The following is a 9,592-nucleotide window of genomic DNA, read 5'->3' as shown; positions in this document are numbered from 1 at the left end:
CTATTTGGAGACCATTTGAAGCCGTTCATGCACTTGATGATCCCAAGCAACGATGTGCCACGTCACCGATTCACAACCTGTTCATGACTGGTTTGAAGAACATTCTGTACATTTCCAGTGAATGATTGATAGACCCAGATCACTCGACATGAATCCCATCGAACACTTATAGGACATATTTGAGATATCAGTTGGTGCACAATATCATGCACCGGCACCACTTTCGCAATTATGGACGGCTGTAGAGCAGCACGGCTCACTATTTCTGCAGGCGACTTCCAACGACTCATTGAGTCCATGCCACGCCGAGTTGCTGAACTGCGCCATGTGGAAGGAGGTTCGACACAATGTTAGGAGGTATCCGATGACTTTTGTCACCTCAGTGTACTGTTACTATGAAAATCGTAACAGTTTTTATTCTGCTACATTATGAGAGGACGTTACTGTTACGTTTCTGCAAAATGTTTATACTTTTTTGGGCACGGACATGTACCGCATTATTTCTTAGATGATGTGAAAGCGGAAATGTTGTGATGAAACTGTTGTTATTAACAGCCACATGCCGATACGAATAGTGTGCCAGTGTGAGGACATAACTGTGTATGACTTTCCACTGCCCCTTTTTCTGTTGATGTTACTAATTAAGATTCCGAACAAGAGCTCGATTTATTTCCCAGGCGTCATCTAATACACTACCATCTGCAAGTAAAGAGTTCCACCAAGCCAGTAAACGGATTTCACTGTCGGGTTTTATGACCAGAATTCTCAAGCAGAAAATATTTCAGACTAATCGAACTCTTTAAGTATGACACGCACAGAGGTACTGGTTAATTATCGTGGACGTTTTACGTGGAGATGAAATTCGCTAGTTACCAAAAATGTACTATACTTGACTGAAACTTATGGCCTTTAACATTGGTAAACCTTACTCCAAATTATCTATGGATTTTCATTTATAACATTACTTGTGTTAACGTTATTACAATTGGACGCTTCATAACTCTTTGTCTCATGTGTGTTAACTTTGGTTCTTGAATTACTAATTAAGTGCTATGGCAATAGTTCCACTTCTTTCAAAAACAAATTGAAAATGTTGACCAAGTTAGTTCAAGTAATATCCGGAGTTCTTCAAATAAGAAAAGAAATAACTGTTGTTGAATAGATACGTTGAAGTGAAACGTCTCTCGAAAGGTACCTGTACTCGGAAAAATAGGGCAAATTTAACGTTAATTTGTAGTGACTCAGAATTCTATGGTAAAACATAAAAATATATAAATGCCAGACGAAGATCAAATAATGAACAGACAATATTTCAGCATACTTGCACGAACAATACACTGTACGTGTAGCTGATGTCTGGATTCCTGAATTTAACTACGTCATCATTCCTAGAGGCTGCAAGAAGTATTACCTCAAAACAATACAACTGTATCCACTTTCGTTTCTAGTTGTCAACCACTGCCGTACATTGAACCTGTGAACTACAAAACGACTACTTAAGACACTTACCACCTTCAGTTAGGTAAGATATCTAATTCTCTTGTATTCATACAGTTCAAGAGAATTAACGTTTGAGTATCTGTAGAATCCAAAATAATCTTTGATCGCAGATTTTTACTGTAGGCCTATGTAATGACTGGTTTCCATGAGTTAGATTGTCATCAGATTCGTCTCTCTCCTTAAACTTAGTAAACAAAACAAATAAAATTTGTAACCTAGATTGACACCGTCACAAGATTTAAAAACATGATAACACTTTGATAAACACATTACAGATAATGCGTGTTTATCACAGCATTATCATGTTTGTATGTCTTGTGATGGTGCAAATCTTGGCTATAATATGAAAAGGCGTGGTTTTCCACACATCGTTAAATCAAAGGACGCTACACCAAATACATAAATGCGCTCTGGTTCTGTTCAGGGAATCCCTCCAAAGGACTGAAACCGGAGCAACGATAAATCTAAACTGACGCTTGTATTTATGATCTGAGAAAGGTTGCAAGCTTAAGGTTTCTCGCTGCTGAATGACAAACGCATTGTAAACATGAGACCTTTAGCAGTGAGCACATTACACAACTGCCAAATGGGGCAGCGAATTACGAAGCGTTTCAGGCTTAATCGGGAACGAGAAGAAGTTTCTACTGGGTCCTTGAATCTCGTCGATACACTGCGCAGTTGATTCTGGTCCTCGGAAAATTTAATGTGTGCCGTTTCTTCTTTCTGATCATAGTGTCGACAACACAAAAAGTCTGGTGCTGAATGTGCTGGATATGGTTGTACAAAAGTTAGTGATATTGTAATACATATTATTCGATATTTCAAGAAATTCAACAGTGTTAGATAAGAAAGTACTTCTTATCCTCAAAGTAGTTAGATTCAGATCCGAATAAGTATTCCGAAATAAAAATAAAGTCAACAAATCTAAGTGTGAGTTAAATCCCATGTCTAGGCAGAAGCGATGACCAAAGCTTTCAGATGAGGCAAGTAGATAGAGGTAGCTAGTAGATAGTTTCAATATGGAGATGATGATGGATACATGGTTGACGATTATAATATCTTTGAGTTTAAAGAAGACATCCCAAGGTGGAAATTTGAAGGATTGATGTAGTGTCAGGAAAACAGGCGTGTTTTTGCTGACACGTACTTTTCGCTCCCCGTAAATCTTCCTTCGGCCGAAGGGTGTTCGCTGGCTAAAAAAAAAGATCTCTGCTGCAAAATCAAGTCCCGAATTTCAATCGTATGTCGATACTGGTATTTTTATCTTTCACTTGTTCATTATTTCATCTTAACTGTTATCCGTAGTCCCCCCTAAAACACAAGTCACTCAATAACTCACTGGGTCAACAATTTCAAAGGTCTGAGGATAAAAAAGTCATATCTTCTGCAGGAGGGTTATGTCTGTAGAGTACTGCTGTGTTCAAACCGACATTTGGGTTGACAAGCTCACCTTTATCTAAAATATTCTTCTCTTAATAATTACTACTTGCTTTATGTATGTGTATGTGTGTGTGTGTGTGTGCGTGTGCGTGTGTGTGTGTGTGTGTGTGTGTGTGAGAGAGAGAGAGAGAGAGAGAGAGAGAGAGAGAGAAAGACAGAGTATATTCTTCTACGAGTACTACTGATATGTCATTATGCTCGTTGCTGTCACAAGCTGATATCTGTTGTCACGGTAATAGTTTTCCATTTCTCAAACAAATGTGTAAACAGTCTTGTACAAAAAGTGAAATCATTCTCACTATCTTCATTGTAACTCTACCAATCTGTGATACAATGTATGCAAACTTCAACCGCATTCACTTGAGGTGAGGTCAAATTTTCTCCTCTGATCCCCAAGATTTGGGTTTTCCGTGATGAATGTCAGTGTGGTTTAAGTAGTAAGGGTGCGCACCTTTCAGCCCTCATCCTTGCCTTTTCCGAGCTGATGCCCCGTCCCTGATGACCTCGACATCGACAGGATGCTAAGCGCCAATTTTCCTTTCTCCTTACTTCCTTAGATCTTGATATCCTTCTTTCCAGAGGATGGGGTTGTTCAAATTACTGATTTCATACCCAAATTATTGAATTTATACCTATTGTTAGCTGTTTTTGTCTTATTGTAGCTCAACGAGCACGCATTGTAACTGTTTGCACGGGACAGAAGTTTGGATCAGGACCAGTGCCGTACTTATATATTTCGCGCAATAGGCTTAACAGCACTCGATGTGAACAAAAGAAACATTGTCTCGGTCTCACGTGAATACAGCACGGAATCCGCTATGTGTGCGGCAAGAAACAGCGATCGTGTTCGCAAGAATTAACAAAATATTTGTCATAGTAGACAAAGTAAGTGTAGCCTATAAGCGACGGGAGACGCGCATAATTTGTGGTGACTGACTCTCATGTGAATACTTACATAGACTCTTCAACAAGTGTACCTGGAATTCGTGTTGTAATATCATATTCGTTAGTCTCGCCAACTAGCAAAACTAAATTATCACCTTCCTTCCAAACCTAGACCCCGTGCTACACCACGGATCAGTCTCTCACCATAAATTTCTTTCCGAGAAACTGCTTCATATTACTTGACACATTGGTTGGCTTTTCCAACTCACTATCAAATCATCACCGTCCAGTGTAACCTAAACCTTGAGCTGTGGTACAGATCAGCCTGTCACCGCAACTTTCAATCCAGTCGGCACTAGAAGTATTAGGGTATTGCGCCACTTCCTAGCGTTTTGCATATTCGTATTCCGGTTGCTATGGGTTGATTTATCATTGTCATTTGAAGATAGTGAGTGGTGCTGTGGACGCTAGAAAATGGAGTGCCAAGTGGTGAAATCGCAACATTTCCATCGTATTCTTCTGTTTGAGTTCAGTAGAGGGATGACAGCAGCAGGGGCAGCCAGAAACATTTGCGCCGTCTATGAGGATACTGTCGTTGGACGGAGCACAGCAAAACAAAAATAAATAGAATAAAATAAAGTAAAACGGTTTTCTCATTGTAAGGAGGATCTTTTTGACATTAGTGACACTCCACAGTGATCCACGTCAGTTCGCCCGAGAACTGGAAAATGTAATGAACTGTGATCATTAGACCATCGTGTGACATTCGCATGCAGTGAGAAAGCTTCAAAAAATCTGGTGTACGGATACCGCATGCTGTATGCCAAAATCCCAAAAATCTGCGCATGGCCATATGTGCATGTATGCTTACTCCTCATCAACTCACTCGTAATAACACCAACAATCCCTATCCTGTATCGTCACTGGTGACGAGAAATGGAGTCTTTACGCTAACATAAGGAAACGAAACGGATGGCTGAGACCAGACAAAGCAGCAACTTCTCGTTCAAAGACGCGTGCTTATCCACAAAGATAATGTTATGCATCTGATGGAACGGCGACAGTTTGGTTTACTACGACTTCCTACCCCGAGGAGTAAACATCGCTGCTGACGTTCATTGTCAACAACTGAGACGTCCTGCAGACGCAATTAAAGAACAACGATCAGGGACACTTCATTCCGCTCCCATCTTTTTCACCTCAGATTTGCATCTTTCCCGCTCCCTATCGAACAACCTACAAAGAACTTCCTTTCCGGATGAAAATGCACTCCGAACATGGTTCGACCAGTTCATTGGTTCAAAACCACGTGATTTCTACGAGTATAGTCGCGCAGTCGAAAAGTTACCCGAGCGTTGGCAGACTGTTATAAATAGTGAAGGAGATTACTGATGACTAAAGTCTCTTTGATATGTATCTGTTTCGTTTCTTAAACTTATGGAAAAACGCTACGAATTTATACACCAACGAGCCACATTATCTGTTTTCTCGCATCTCATTGGACAAGTGAAACTATCATCACTTCGGCTACACGAAACTAGCGTGTTGTTAATCACTGAGCAGTAGCAGAACACAGTCGAGACTGGCGCTACCATCGACCTGAACTTAAGGCTTACCGAAGACGAAAAATAAGCACATATGGAGCATGTGAATCATATTTCAGCGATCATCTTTGCAAAACTGTTGAGCTAAGACCTCTTTTCCTTCGTACCACTATGAGAGTCATTAACCACACGCGTCCACCGCTGCTCTTTGAGGGCTGAAACGTCTGTCGTAGTGAAAACGGAGCGCGGGCGGTCGGTGGCGCCCTCCCGCGACCACTGCGCTGTTACGGCGGCAGACAGCGGCCTTAGCTCTCGCCAGTCTGCAGTGTGCGCTCGGACGCCGAGCTGAGCGGTACGGGCGAGGCCGTGCTGTGCGTTCGTGCTGCTGACTGCAACAATGCAAGTTACTTTGCCTTCTTAGGTCGCACGGCAAGCCACTGAATTTCTCAGAGGTGAAAAGTAATAAAATTCGCCCCCGCCACTGGGAACTAAAGTGAAACGCACACTTATTGAAAGAGTGGATGGTTTTTAAGGTTTAGCACCACAACTGCCGAGTGGCTATAATTAAATTGCACCCACTCACGGGTCTCCAGTGCGGCCTGTAATTATCGCGGAACCGATTGACGTTGGAAAACAAATTAGTTCCAATTTTGACCACCAGGTGCAAATCTGGTCCTCTACAACATTTCTTTGACGTCTCCAATGCTGGTACCGAACAAATCGTGAAAGCGGAGGTTAATAATAAAACCACTGTCATGCGTTTCTCACTTGTCTCACCTTTTCTGCCCACATCCCTTTCCTAAAGCATTTCGTATGGCGACATTTCTTCGCGTATTTTCTGCATGCACAGTGCGAGGTTTGCTTCTGGTGGCCAAATTTGGAACTAATTTTCTTCCGGCGTAAATCGGTTCTGCGCGATTATTACAGGCGCCAATGGACCTCTGTGAGTAGCTGCATCTTAATTATAACCACCCAGTACAAAGAGGTCATTAAAGTCGAAGCGAAAACTCAAATCGGGCAACAATGGGGAAGAAAATCAACTCTGTTTCATTAAAAGGACCCGTTACGGTATTCACTTGAAATGATTTAGAGAAACCATGGGATAAGCAAATATTGGTGGGTAGAGGCGGAATTACACGCTGGGTCCTCTCGAATTCAAATCCCAAGCCTTAACCAATGCGCTATCTTGATTGCCAATTAAATCATATAGTACCTATATTTGACTTCTAAATCTGCCATGACGTTAGCGTTTAGCGATATTGTTTATCACATGTTACCGAATAAGTATCATAACATATTATCACCATATCAAGTAAATGCCTACATAAAATGATGTGAAAGTTTGACGTCTCATACAGATTCTGCGGGTCCACGCAGATGCAAAATACTCTCCTTCATCATTCTAGCTGTGCTGGTAACAGATCTTATTTTACACTTTTGTTCTCTTAAGCATCCATTCACTTTTCTTTTTGAAGGTAACTGTGGTTTCTCAATGGATTTCACAATTTCAGTAGTCTTTCAGCAATGACTGGGCACTGAAATTCTGATATTTGTGTATCTAATTTGTCACCAATTTTTTTCTTTGTACGAAAGAACCAACAGACGGTGCATATCATCTCATATCCTATGCATGTCATTCTCTCTGTATCTCTCTCCCTCTCTCTCTCTCTCTCTCTCTCTCTCTCTCACACACACATACACACACACACACACACACACACACACACATGATCTCTCACATACAATTACGGGGAGAGGGGTTCAATTAACACAGATGATTATATAAAAGCTGTGCCTGGTCAGAACGTCGTTAAAATCCAAATTTAACAGCATGTAAACAAAATCTGAGTCTGTCCAGAAGTTGAACGAGGTAATACGAGATAAAGACGAGAATTGCCGCCTCCTTCTGACTTTCACTGTAGCCACTTTTTATGTCTGTCCCTGTCTTCTTCAGGAGTTTTGCTGGAATATGCTTTAAGTTCTTAGCAGGCGTTTAAGACCAAGGCAAAACTGTGGGTTTTATGAAATGTTCTTTGCACCTCTCTCCGTTCCTTCAAATCTATGACTTTTCTGCATTGCTTATGGCACAGTAGCTGCAAATTAGTAGTTTTACGGTTTAACGCAGTGTACAAAATATCTCACCTTACTTATTTCTGTAATGTTGCACCTATACTAGTATTCTTTAGTAAATGTAATATGGATGACCATAAATAAGAGAGTGCTTCATTCGATCTCGGAATTCTTTTGAATAATCTGAATGAGCCTGCCATTTAATTTTCCATTGTATATTGGAGAAACCATGTTCAGTATTCAATTGCAATTGGGTTAAAGTAAGACCAAATATAGAAAATGAAATATCACTCAACATACTTTAAAAGGTATGAAACTGGGAAATAGTGTATAACTCATGAACAGTGATTGTTTTATTCTCAGTATCTACGTACTTCAATGTGTACCCAGACTCAAACTTTAAACGGTGGTCCAAGTTCGGTATCACGACTATTTTCTCTATTCCATATTCCATAAATTATCTAAAATAACCACTCGCGTTGCCTCCTTTGTCGAGAATCTGTGGTTTGTAACCATTCCTCAAGTTAAGAGGTGCACTCAGGCGACTGTCCTAATAATATCAGATAATATATGAAGTTACTTAAGTATTCTTTAAGGTAAACTAGCGATTGGAATCAAGTATAACTTTTATGTCAAACTAAATGTTCTTTATGCCTGAAATTGAGTTATAATCTAACAATGAAATTGTGTATTCCCAAAGGCAATTCAATATACTGACTGCGTATTAATGTCTCTCTCAGAAGATACTGACTATGAAATAAGAAAATCTGGCTTGTTAAGTGAGAGGATATGGGAGCAGCATGGTTTCCGGGAAGAAAGATGAAAGTCAGAGGAAGGATAAATGGCACAGCGTAGAAGAATCTGTATCAAATGTTCATTGAGTAGCAAATTGTAATGCACACTCTTTAATGCACTGATGACGACTGATTTTCTTATTTTCTGGTGCTATGATGGATTTAAAAACGTAACATTTTCGTAGGCAGGCGCACATTTTCGCAGTGATTTTCAGTAACTGCCTCTACGTGTCCTTCGGGAACAGCAACAAATTGGTATTAAAATCTAGGACGTTTATAAGACTGTAAATATCCTACAGTAATAGCTTCAAAATGTTTGACGTTTAACGTTTCTGGAGTTTTATTAAAGGTCTTGCTACGCGTGTATTCACAACGAGAGATCCCGGTCGTAAGTTGCACGATAAACACTATGATACATTGGAATATTCTTGGAAGCCAGAGGTATCTCTGCTACGTGTGTGACCTTCAGTCTTCGAAGGCTAAGGCCGTACTTCAGACGTCTGAGAACGATCAACAAGAATCGTTGAGAACGAATGCTCTACAGCGTATGCGAAAGGCATTGAAATCAAACGACTTGACCTTGGAGGGTAAATTCGTCTGGCATCCGTTGGTCCTAAAGCATACGATGCGAGCCGAAGAGACCTACCAAAGTGGCATTTCCACCCTGTTTCCTCGTACTTCAGACCTCAGGTAACACACTAATTTTCCCTCCCTTAAATCCACTATAATTTCTCGCCTTGTAGACTGTCGGAGTGACATACTTCGGACAGTGGTCTTCATTTTCTGATGATAGCCAGTAGCCTGCACGCTGCACATGTTACTCTTTCTTCTGCACAATAATTATGTATGTTTGACTATTTAAAAAATTTCAAGTCATTTTAAGCCGAAATTTGTAACTTTCAAATTGCTCAAGTACTTGACATGAAATTATTTTTGATTCGAGGTGATGAAAGATAATGGTAAATTTTTAACTGAACGTTCTTCGCTCATCTTGTGTATTATTAGCCACACCACCACCCACTCAAAGTATGAAACACTGTGCTCTTATATCCACTAGGTGATCTTCCTTGGCAGTGCTAACTAGATGGGTGTCAATATAATCGGACTTTTTACACACATTTGTAAAGAATAAGAGTACCTTATCGCTGCAAATATAGTTTAAGAATGGTGAAAACTGTATGCAGAGGCTATGGATAATACGTTTTCCGTAATACTCAACTCCTCCTCACTTTATATTAAGGTCTCGAGGAAGGTCTCTCTTAAACTGTCGCGCACTTTTCTGTTTTCCTCTCCTTTTTTATCTCAGCACTTTCGTATCCGTGTTTTTGGTAAGTGTCTTCATAGATAAAGCTCCAAACG

The sequence above is a fragment of the Schistocerca cancellata genome, chromosome 8 (genome assembly GCF_023864275.1).
Source record: "Schistocerca cancellata isolate TAMUIC-IGC-003103 chromosome 8, iqSchCanc2.1, whole genome shotgun sequence".
Lineage (NCBI taxonomy): Eukaryota > Metazoa > Arthropoda > Insecta > Orthoptera > Acrididae > Schistocerca > Schistocerca cancellata.
Note: the sequence above shows the minus strand (reverse complement) of the source record.